This window comes from Apteryx rowi, unplaced genomic scaffold (genome assembly GCF_003343035.1).
Source record: "Apteryx rowi isolate R43461 unplaced genomic scaffold, aptRow1 scaffold_535, whole genome shotgun sequence".
NCBI lineage: Eukaryota > Metazoa > Chordata > Aves > Apterygiformes > Apterygidae > Apteryx > Apteryx rowi.
In genome coordinates, this window is record NW_020450800.1 from 243,958 (window position 1) to 257,351 (window position 13,394).

Sequence of the window (13,394 nt, forward strand, 5' to 3'; positions counted from 1 at the left end):
TTGTCAGAGACTATAAAGCATCAGAACGCTGAGCATAAATATATTCTCTGGTTTTGATGTATTTGCAGCTCTTCCATAGACCAATTAAACTCTTTCCACAAGGAAAAGACCTTGTTTTACTCTGCCTCTTGTTGGAGAACATTAATGTGATGCTTAGAGATGTGCACCAAAGTGATTCACAGATTCTGCAAATTGCCTTAGCTACAAAAGAACATATTTCTCATCGAGAATAAAGGCGCTGAGCTTGGAGGTACTCCATGTGGGCTTTCCAGCCTTTTAATGAGGTAACTCAAACTGCCAGGAATGGCAAGGGAAAAAAGGTCTCTGCTGCAGACACTTTTTGGATCTTTTCACTGTACCAGAGAGGATAACCTTAGTAGGCCACACCTAGAAGACATTCAGAGCTCCCACTTAGAACTGACGACTCACTGTCCTACGTGCTATACAAATAGTAGAAATACAATTTCCCAGAGGCAGAGGCTAACAGAAACAAAAACAGAAGAAAGACAGAAGCAAGGATACAACATGCTATCGGCAATCAAGTGCAGGCACAATATTACTTATTGGTAACAGCTAATTTCCTTACATGTTTGCTTAGGCTTGAAAAAAAATTTATAAAAATTATGTAATTTATTGAAATGCTCATTACTTTTTTGATATTCCTTTTTTATAGGTCATATAGACCTTTAGTTATATGGATATATTTTACTGATATTTCCACTTCCATTTTTTTCTTGTTACTACTGTTAACAATAGTAAAAGTATTCATTACTTCTCTTTATGTTAACAACTTAACAATTTAAATTGTTTCATACTTTTGCCTTTCAGTTCTCTAATACTCAATTTTCTAATAATTCTTCTCTACTCAAATGTTTAAAAATTAACTTGTTACAGTGTTCATAAATTTTACATGTTGTGTGTTGTTTTGCATAATTGTTTCAAAAAGTACTTATATTTGAAAACAAACAAAATAATACCTAAAGCTTGTCAAACAAACCAAATGTTTGCTATGATGCAGTCAGTAATTTTGAAAGAGATTTCCTCCAAATCTCTATGATTCATTAGGATTTTGATCATTACGTTTTAAAATATTTCATTTAAATGACAGGTTTACAACACACTGTCATAAAATTAAAATCTAAGCTATTGTAAGAACTGCTTACCAGCATAACCACAAACACAAGTCAGGAGTGAAAAATGCTGCTGTCACCCATCAACAAACAGTAGATATTATTATATGTGTGATTTTTTCTGTTATCTTTAACAAAGATAAAATTGAACAATATATATTTTATATACAAATAATGTGACATACCACCAAGCTCTCCAGTTTTGCATATTTTCATGGTTGAAGAATAAACTCCAGAAAATATTAACCACCCACAGAGATCACCTTGACGTGCTTTTGCTGCAGAAAATAGAACATTATACAAACTACTGAAGCCTGAAGCATACTCAAAACATCACATCCTATTTGTAAAATGCACAGGAAGAATAAAGGGATCAGTAAGAACATTTAAAAAGTAATGTGTTATATTCATTTTTAACTCCAGAAAACAAAAGGGCCTTCTCAAGAACAGGCATACGTATTTTGCAACAAGCTCAGACTACGCCGAACATATCTGCTAGCCAAATTCTGATTAGTTTCACCTATGTAATCTCAAAGACATTAAAGAATAAATTTAAGCTATACCTGTATAAAATGCATATGTCTGATACAAATACCAGAGGACAACACATGTCCTTACATAAAAAACAGGCAATCACATCAGAATTTCCCAAATCCATATTTGAAAGGGACTGAGTAATCAATTTAACTTTCTTTGAAGGACAATAACATTTGTAAAAGCCTCTTTGTTAGATATAAACGAAAAAATCCCATTGCATCTCCAACTGCCTGTTCTTGAATTTAGAGAAACTAATACTGAAGTTTCAGGATGTACTTCTCCCTCACAGACTCATTCAGACTGCCACAGGCCTTCTGGCCCTAAAGAAACGGAAGGACTCAACCAAGTTAAAATCCAGGTTATGATTTTAAATAAAATTTTTAAAGGAAAGTGTAAAGAAAAATACGGCATTATACCTGTGATAGTAAAAAGCATAACTCAGTGACTCAGAAGAATCCTTCCAGTCTTAGGTTCTGAGGCCAATATGCAAATGCATGGGGAAATCAGGCTGAATGTTAGCATGCACAGAGAAAGGATAGAGGGAAAAATGAATGTGTGAAAGTAATACAGTTATAATGCGGACAAATACGCTAACATCTTCTAATAACAGGCATACACGAAGATCCTTTATTTGTCACGACTTGTGCTTTGCTTCATATATGGAAAAGGAAAAATATGATTTGTTGCACTATATTGAATGTTCTACTAAATGCTCTAACTATAACTTCAGAAACTCAATGAAGAGGAGAAACATGCTACAGATAGGCATGTTTCAAGAAAATATGATTCAGCAAGAGAGAAGACATCTATTGGCATAACAGCTAATAAAATCACAGCAAATAAATAGGGAAAAGACTTACTAATTCATGTAGTGTATTTCACTGGAAAGACATTATTCTTCCTGTTTTCTAATAAAGTAACTTGAGAGTCTTCAGCAACTTTTCTTGGGACACTCCAAAGAGTGTATTAGATAACACTAGCTAGAAATGTTGTCAAAAGCATTTCTGGTATTTTTATCGCAATAAGGTCTTTCTGTGCTGGCATCATTTAAATAAAAGATAGATAGATAGACAAACAGACAGACAGTGACACAAATGTGTCATCTGTTTCAGCTTGCTTAACATCTTTGTTACACTCTAAGTCTCATACAACCTTCACTAAAATTAGTATGAAGATGCCTTCTTCAGTCCATTGTAAATTATTAGCCTCTTTATCTGACAACAGATAAACCCCTTGAGGATCTGGCACTCAGTGTCACTACTGAAGGGCAAACTGGACACTTCCCACACTTTAATATCCTCTTTTAACAGCTTTGGTGCCGGAACAAACCCCTTCCTACTGCCACAATTTTTGGAAACAATTCACATTTTCCCTGGTTTGGAAAGAATTATATATTCCAAGTTATTACTATTAACATTGCCTCTGTCTACCCAAATCACCTCTTTTGAAGTGCCTACTATTCTTTGTACACCTGGGGAGTAAGAAGACAGAGACTTTAAGATCAATAAACTGCAGCAGCAGAAGTAAGGACAGGACTGACGAACAGAAGGAGCTGACACAATGTTCAAGGAGAAGACTGACAAATTTCTGGAGGGTACATCTTAGATTTGTACGGAAATTGTACAAGAAAATCATTGTTCCACTGTATGTTTCATGCATTGTACAGATGGCAAAACAGATTTCCCAAATCACTAGAACAACAGGTAGGTGAACTAAAATAAGGCTCTCTAGTCACAGAACTCTTTAAGGTGCCCTCTGCATGTTTTTATGTGATCTGGTTGTTTTATTCCTGTGACTGTCACACTGTGTATGTTGTAAAAACTAGTAAAGTTCAAAGGTTTACTGTAGGAATCTGATGGGGAACAGGCTGGGTACTCCAATTACGTATTTTCGCTTATGTATTTTCTGGATCATGGATCAGCTTAAGTGCATTTGTGATTACACTGAGTTTTGCATCACATTCTCCCTACCACATTCCAGCTGTACACCTCTCCCACGTTATGTGTCAGATACTGCAGACTGTAAAGATCTGTGAGATGTGACCTGTTATTTGGGGCCATATTTTCAAACATATTTAGGCACTTAATGGAATTTGCAAATAGAGATTTAAAAGCATCCCAAAACACTATCTACTAACCTCATCTCAGTCAGTGGCTTTCAGTTCCTAACCTGTTCACGTATTGTTGAAAATTCTGCAAAATACCTAACTGCATATCTAGGCATCTTTAAATATCTGGTCATGGAGGCTAAGCATAACAAGTCATGTGACCTGGAGCCTTGCTACAGTATAAATCTTGAACAATAACAATAACAATGTTACAGTAGCATTATATTTCTCCCACTACAGAAAAAAATGCAATGTGGTCACACTTCATCAACTGGTCTCTCTAGCCAAAAGTGGGAACACTATCACAGACTGAGGGAAGAGTGGCAGCAATAGAACCATGCCAAATGCTGCTGCCCCACAAATCTCTGAATCCCCAAAGTCAGAATATCATATTTGTGTTGTGCATTGATTACACAAATTTGAGCTAAAAGAAGTCATACTTGAACAAGCCTGGTTCCTGAAATATCTTTTCATACCCAAGTAATTCTTAAACTATATGAGATTGATTACAATTTTCTCTCAGATGCATGGTATTTTCTAAACATTTGTCTGCTTTTTGCCTTCTCCTTTCCTTTCTTCTCTCATGAAATAAACTGACCAAAGTAGTCTTCAGGATACTTTCAAAAACTGAAATTAACACATTCCATAGTGGCACAGGATTTCACAATAATCGGATGATTTTTTGTAAGGGCTTGTGTCTGTTATTTTCAGTGAAAAAAAGTTATTTTTCAGAAAGAAAAATAAAGCAAAATAATGTAAATAATAAAATAAAAAACAATGTAAAAACATAAGAAATTTCACAAGCACATTCTGGCAGCAATACCCACTACTTGGGAAATTTATAGGTTCCAGGAAAAAGGAACCACTTAGAACAGATCCCCTGTAAATTCCAATCACACTTGTGGTTTTTAGAATACATCTCATGCATTTTGGCAAAGTTCCATTCTCCATGTGAATTCCAAAAGCACAGTACTGAGCAAAGCAGGTGTATGAACAGTTTTATGAAGTAAAATTCTATGAGCAATTAGCTGCTGAAGTGTCATCAGTCAGATACTGAGAGCTCTTTCACAAGCATTGTCACTGCACTCTTAGCAAATCCTCAATGTAGTCATTAGGGAAGAAGAAAATTGAGACTTATCTCGACAGAAGTGGCACACAAAGCATTTAGAAAAAGCTGCACACAAAACGTAGTGCAACGAGTTCAATTATCTCTTTATGCTACAGTATGAGCACACAAAATGTGAAAATACTAGGGAAATATTACAAATACTGAGATGCAGTTTGTGCAGTACGGATAGCAGTTAGGTAACGGACATTACAATCCATATTTGAGCACTGTGGTGGAGAAAAAAGTGCAGGAAACCTGAGGGTGCCATGTCCTGGTAAGTAATTTTGTTTGGAGGAATAAGTTGGACCCCCAGACGCAGATCCAGTATTGGTATAAAATGGCAAAAAATACATTCACTTTTTTAACCTTTTTTTGAAGTTCTGGTGCTCACTTTAATCTTCACATATATTTTACACATTTGAGTAAAGACAGCTGAAATAAAATCTTCTTTTTACCATAAATATACCTCAGCAGTTCATAAAAAAATAGTATTTAACAACATTTGAAAATACTGAAGGCAATTTAAAACAAGCTCGTGCCACATTTGTAAACGCCAATGCCAGATTAATGCCAGATGCTAGAATCACAAGCCAGGACAGTGACTCCCCAGTGCTATTCAAATACTGGTAGACCACATTATACTTTCTCAGACCTTTACATTGTGAAAGCTGTATGCAGCACAAGTAGGAGCAGAGATCCAACTACCTGAGTCTTGTGGTTTCAGCCTCAGCCACGCATTAGATTTGCTGCCCCTTTACATGCTAAGAACATTAATTTGGGTGGAGAAAATGAAGGTTAACCTCTAATCGAAACCTAGCAAATACAGATCAAGTTCATAGTATAGTGGCTTTTTTTCCTTCTTCATTAACAAACAATCTCATTGTTCAACGCTGTCCAGACATGGCTCAGCAGAATACATGCAGACATGCACAGCATCTTTTTGGAACTAATACAAAATTTCAATAGAAATTATAGTGTTCATAATTCTAAAATATTTATACTTCAAATAAGATCCAGCTTCTGATAAAAATACTGCAGTGAGATTTCCATGGCCTGAACTATGGGAGACAGTGGTTTACTGCTATACATCATTTTCTGCTGTTTTCCAAGTACAGCAGAGGAGAATATCCACAAATTTATTTGAAAAATTCCTGCTTCACAGTTAATAACCAGACAATGAAATAACACAAACATTTTATTGGCCAAGTTCATAAAAATTCCAAGACTTTGTTCTCAACTGATAATCCCAGCATCACTAAAATCATGTTGAAATTATCAGATGCAAAGATATTTTCCAGTTCTTTTCAAGAATATTCACAACGCCGAGAATATTCAAGAATATTCATCACCATGCACTAGGCTCATCAGCCTAGTTTAAAATGACATCTGACTAAAAATGGCTCTACTAAAATTCTGTGCTGAATCTCTGTCATTTTAATCTTCAAGTATCTGCAACACATATCTAGAGTCAGTTCAGACTGATTTAGGTCCCCAAATCATGACACTAAGCAAAGGTAAGCTACTATAGAGTCAATAGAGGGAAAAGAAAAGAAGACGACTTTTCTTAAGAGTGTAAAGAGACTTACCACCAAACCCTACAGTTGCCTGAATTGCTTTCTGAAGGAGCCTCTCTCTCTCTCTCCAGAGACTATTAACAGAGTTTATGTTAACTAGCCTGCTAGTGCAGGCATCTAAAATTAGGCTGTGAGAATACACTACTTCTCCCTGCAAATAGACACTTCATAATAGCAACAACTGAAGTTGTGTTTTCTTTTAAAAAGTTGAAAATGCAATAAAATACTTCCTTCACATCTCTGTTAATATGAGACTTCTGATCTTTACACTTCTTTCCTGTGGCATCTTTACTTAAAAAAGCACAGAAAATGATCTTCACATAACAAGCAATGTGTTTACTGCTTCCAGCACAGAAAACCATCTGCTTATTATCTCTGATAGTGTGAGCTTTGCTTTATTCTCTGCTAGGCCAACACAGCACAGCATCAGCAATGCTGCTCATAGGTGCACCCAGAACAGCACACAATAACACAGAATGAATTTTAAAATAGTAAAAACTGTCAATGCTACCTTTGGAATACTTTCCAACAAGTGGTGTAAGTGGGGCAGAGGGAAAGGCTGAAAAATGAAAATCTGCATCATCTTGACTCTTGCATAGCTTAACAGGTGTTTCACATGCTCTGCCTCCTAGTTTTATCACTGTCTTTTTTAGTAGTTCTGTACTGAAGCATTGTTGCACTATTCAATGATCTCTGTTAGGATATGTCTCCCATGTCAAATACCTCTAAAAAAGCAGAAAAGCTACCAAAACAGGGCTTCCATGTATTTGCAATAATTCAACTATTTAAACAGGTGTCCTTGTATTCAGCATTAAACCAATTAAAGCATATTTTGAATCTGCATGATAAGCCTCACATCTGGTACAATAACAAATGTAGTTGGGTAACCAGTAAATGCTTTCATCAGCCTAGTTTAAAATGGTATCTGACTAAAAATGGCTCCAGTAAAATTCTATGTTGAATCTCTGTCATCTTGATCTTTATACTCCTGCAACCCATACCTAGAAAAAGTCAGTTCAATTGATCAGAACCCTTACTGTCACTGTCGACTTGCTGTTAGACCCTAACTAAACACATTAAAAATACAGATGTCAGCTTTTCAAGTAATAAGGAACAATACAAAATATTTACAGCTCAATATAGCTCTTCAAAAATGTCTGTTTTCCCCAATGTATCACTCACTTCTTATCACTTAGCTTGTGTAACTCCATTAAGGTACACCACACTGACATATGGCTTGAAGTTGGGATGAAAAGTTGTTCAACAGTCCTCTAAGAGTATGGTGATTACTTTAATTTATTTTGAATTGACAATATACAGGTGTACGTAGGTATCTCATATTCTTTTGGAATTTTGGTTAAATCCAAATTAGTTAATTAAAAAAATATTATTTTTGAGAGAACACATTAGCAAATAGCTACAGAAAAAAATAGTAAGAATTATTATCAGGTGGATTTTTTCTGAAATTTTTGGCAGAATTAATGTGATGGTCAATCAAGATTTCAAAAGGTAATCTGAAAGTGCTGTACTTGCTCAAACAGCTTTCAACTTTTTTTTCCTATAGCAATACAGTCAACAGCAGTTCTTAGCTGTAAATCAGGCTGCTAAAAGATTAATTCTGATAGCATGGGGAAAAATTATGGAAAAGCCACAAATCCAAGGTTGTAAAACAACCAGTTTATAAAAGATAAAAAGGTACTCAAGGCAATAGCAGAAGAAGGGAAAACTCCTGAGAGATTATAAAAGTGATCATTGACTACTGAGTTTTCAAATACCCTGAGCTGGATGGTGGTTGTGAAATTTCCTCCAAAGGGGGTATACGTTTCTAGGGGCAGCACTTAATGAAAGCTTTGTCAAAAACAGTTCACCATTTCACATATTATTTGGTATTTATAGACACTGCAGATCTAACAAAATCAGTGAAGCCCTTAAAGTGCTTGGCCTTTCTTCGTAATGTAAGATGGAAGGGGACAGGTCTCCTCCTTTTAAACAGAGCTGTAGGCAACGGAGCACTATGTTTATTCAGCTGATCCAAGAGGTATCAACACCCAGCTCTTCTCCCTCAGAAACTATGACCAACCATTAATATAGTGATTCCAAACAACTTTCTTAAACCAAGTTATCATCTCAGAGTAGGAACAAAATGTTCTTAAATATGATTTGTAATAGTAAAAATATATCAGCCTGCTTCATTTAATGTCATACCACTTTTAAAAACTCAATTAAAATTAAAACTAAAATTGCAATAACTTAGATGAAAGCATATAGTATAATACAGGCATACCTAATTTTATTGCACTTCACTTTATTGCCCTTCACAGATATTGCGTTTTTTCCAAACTGAAGGCTTGTGGCAACCCTGCGTCAAGCAAGTCTATCGGCGCCATTTTTCAAGCAGCATGTGCTCACTTCATGTTTCTGTGTCACGCTTTGGTAATTCTTGCAATATTTCCAACTTTTTCATTATTATTTTATCTGTTATGGTGATCTGTGATCAGTGATCTTCGAGGTTGCTGTTGTAACTGTTTTGGGGCACCACGAACCGTGCCCATATAAGACGGCGAACTGAATCGATCCACCGACCGGCCGTTCCCCCGTCTCTCTCCCTCTCCTCGGGCCTCCCTGTTCCCGGAGACACAACAATATTGAAATTAGGGAAATTAAGAACCCTACAGTGGCCTCTAAGTGTTCAAGTGAAAGGAAGAGTCGCATGTCTCTCACTTTAAAGCAAAAGCTAGAAAAGATGAAGCTTAGGGAGGAAGGCATGTTGAAAGCTGAGAGAGGCCGAAGGCTTGGCCTCTTGGGTCAAACTGGTAGCCAAATTGTGAATGCAAAGGAAAAGCCTTTGAAGGAAATCCAAAATGCTACTCCAATGAACACACGAATGATAAGAAAACGAAACAGCCTTAGTGCTGATATGGAGAAAGTTTTAGTGGTCTGGATAGAAGGTCAAACCAGCCACAACACTCCCTTAAGCCAAAGCCTCATCCAGAGCAAGGCCCGAACTCTCTTCAATTCTGTGAAGGCTGAGAGAGGTGAGGAAGCTGCAGAAGAGAAGTTTGAAGCTAGCAGAGGTTGGTTTGTGAGGTTTAAGAAAAGAAGCTGTCTCCATACCATAAAAGTGCAAGGTGAATCAGCAAGTGCTGATGTAGAAGCTGCAGCAAGTTACCCAGAAGATCTAGCTACAATAACTGATGAAGGTGGCTCCACTAAACAACAGACTTTCAGTGTAGATGAAACAGCCTTCTATTGGAAGAAGATGCCATCTAGGACTTTCATAGCTAGAGAGGAGAAGTCAATGCCTGGCTTCAAAGCTTCAAAGGACAGGGTGACTCTCTTGCTAGGGGCTAATGCAGCTGGTGGCTTTAAGTTGAAGCCAATGCTCATTTACCATTCCAAAAATCTGAGGGCCCTTAAGAATTATGCTAAATCTACTCTGCCTGTGCTCTATAAATGAACAACAAAGCCTGGATGACAGCACGTCTGTTTACAACACGGTTTACTGACTATTTTAAGCCCACTGTTGAGACCTACTGCTCAAAAAAAAAGATTCCTTTCCAAATATTACTGCTCATCGACGATGCACCTGGTCACCCAAGAGCTCTGATGGAGATGCACAACGAGATTAATGTTGTTTTCATGCCTGCTAACACAACATCCATTCTGCAGCCCGTGGATCAAGGAGTAATTCCAACTTTCAAGTCTTGTTCTTTAAGAAATACATTTTGTAAGGCTATAGCTGCCATAGAGAGTGATTCCTCTGACGGATCTGGGCAAAGTAAATTGAAAACCTTCTGGAAAGGATTCACTATTCTAGGTGTCATTAAGAACATTTGTGATTCATGGGAGGAGGTCAAAATATCAACATTAACAGGAGTTTGGAAGAAGGTGATTCCAACCCTCATGGATGACTCGGAGGGGGTCAAGACTTCCGTGGAGGAAGTAACTGCAGAGGTGGTGGAAATAGCAAGAGAACTCAAATTAGAAGTGGAGCCTGAGGATGTGACTGAATTGCTGCAATCCCATGATAAAACTTGAACTGATGAGGAGTTGCTTCTTATGAATGAGCAAAGAAAGTGGTTTCTTGAGATGGAATCTACTCCTGGTGAAGATGCTGTGAACATCGTTGAAATGACAACAAAGCATCTAGAATATTACATAAACTTAGCTGATAAAGCAGTGGCAAGGTTTGAGAGGATTGACTCCAGTTTTGAAAGAAGTTCTCTTGCGGGTAAAATGCTATCAAACAGTATCGCATGCTACAGAGAAATCCTTTGTGAAAGGAAGAGTCAATCGATGTGACAAACTTCACTGCTGCCTTGTTTTAAGAAATTGCCATAGCCACCCCAGCCTTCAGCAACCACCACCCTGATCATTCAGCAGCCATCAACATCGAGGCAAGACCCTCCATCAGCAAAAAGATCACGACTTGCTGATGGCTCAGATGATGGTTATCACTTTTTAGCAATAAAGTACTTTTTAATTAAGGTATGTACACCGTTTTTTTAGACATAATGCTATCGCACACTTGATAGACTACAGTATAGTGTAAACATAACTTTTATATGCATTGGGAAACCAAAAAATTTGTGTGACTCGCTTTATTGCGATATTCACTTTACTGCGGTGGTCTGGAGCTGAACCTGCAATATCTCTGAGGTATGCCTGTATATTAAAATCTTCAAAATGAAATAAAAATATTGAAGTGTACTTTTGAAGTTTTATAGAAAAACCATTGAAAAGATGCAGATCATGAAATACACTTCAAACAAAAGAAATGTGAAATGCTGTATAGCATTTAGCAGATATAAAAAGTGTTTTTCCTAGAATAGTTCCATGGCTAGTTTATTCAAAGTTGAGAAACTAGCTGGGAAGAGAAAAGGCAAGACAGCTTTGTTTTCCTATCTATGAATAACAAGATATTAAAGTATATTATCAACTAGTCCAAAAATATTATGCGATATGATAAACCAGTTACAATCATTTCCATTCATGAAATAACAGATAATAATTACCTAACAAATGACTGGATTTTGATTCATTTATTTTTTCTCAGATACCCACCACACAGCATTGATATGAATTAAATTATATGGATTTTTGTGCATTTTTGGTGTGTTCAATTTCTACTGAAGAGACATTTCATTTAAAAAAACCCACCCATTAGATACAGAATACAATCAAAAATAGAATCCATTATTATAAAAACTTGAACCTCAATAGATCTGTGTTAAGGAGTATCAGTTTTTCAGCAGTTGGGGAGTTTGGGGGTTACTTTCATGGGCTAAAGGCATTAACTCCAATTCCTAAACTGCAGGATCTATGAATTGCTTCTAGGACGGCTCCTGTCCTCTCATCTTTCTATCTGGGGACATCCTATAGTCAACAGTTCTACCACCACCTCCTCTTAGGGCTAGAGGAACACAAGTTCTATGTGTGTCAAAATTATATACCAAGATTTTAAAACATTTTGAAGACTGACCAAGTCAGAGATACAGTAAAAAAGGGCACTGCAGAAATTACCCAAAAAGGAACAAAAAGGAGTTGAGTTTAATGAAGACAGGAAAACAAACAGCTGAGAACTGACTGATAGCAAGGATTATTTGTCATGTGAATGACAACTCGTTTCACATTGAATAATGGAAACAAAACAGGTAAGAATACAAAAGGCAATATTAGCATGGCTTGTGGGGGAATGTAAAGCTGGAGGGGAAGACTAAGAACATAAAAGCATTTAAAAGGGTATCAGTGTATGGAGGAAAGACTAACAGCTAAAAACATTCCAATAAATGACAAAAAAATAGAAAAATAAGGAGTGTTTTGATTAGATATTTCATGCTGAAATGGACAAAGGAGACCAGCAAATGGACATTTGCTACAATTTTGTATGATAATTTTGTGATTTTTAGGATTCTGAAGTATTAAGAGGAGATCATTTTCTCTGATTCAAAAAAGGAAATAAAACAGAGGTGGCAATTACTCCCTAAGCGTTACAGTTGATAGAGGTCTATCTTCTAATGCTTCCATCAGCTCTCCACGCCTGATCTGGGCAGTGGAACCGAAAGGCATCCCAAAGGCTACATGAGGCCTCATTTAAGTGAGGCCCAGTTGGTTGAGGCTACAGACTCCAATAACATCAGCAGATACCAGCAAACAACCGCGACTATTTATACTCCCAACTTCAAAATGTATCTATCTATATTGTTTGATCTTAATTCCTTGTAGGTACTCGAGTAATATTTGTGGAAGAAAAATCTGGGGCTTATCTATGAAGAAAAATTAATCTCTAGTTGATGGCCTTTCTTCAGGATTAAATCTCCTCTGTACCTGGAACACTTCTCATGTAACCTACATTTCACAGCTTCACCTCATCCTATCTCACCTCATGGTATCTCATCCTGTACTTAAGAAATACACTCACCTTTTGACTGGACCTACAAGGCGGACTTACCATCTCATACTCCACATATCACTGCCTTTGAACCTGCCTCCTATTTATTCATACTGAGGCACAAACAATTTTCTTTTTTGGATATCTGTTTCAAATTTATACAGCACCAAAACTGACAGAGTCTTAGATCAGCTATTTCACACCTCTTCTAGAGGACGTCTCTCTGACGACATCTTATTGTTCCTAACAGGAGTATTAATGTCCCACACTAGATTTGTGCTGCAATTCAGCCATAACCTATTACAGAAACTCCACACTACTTATAAATTCATAGTAAATGAAGCTGAACATATCCGTCAAGACTATGTTTTTACAAATATAGAAATGATTATAGGAAGGGGAAAATATAACACTACAAAAAAAGCAGGAAAAGAAATGAACTGAGAAGCAAGGCAACACAGGTACTCAAGGCAGGTAAGCTTTTCACGGGTATTTCAGTTGGATAGTATCTTCAAGCAATATAGTTTTATAAGTGTTTATTAAAAAA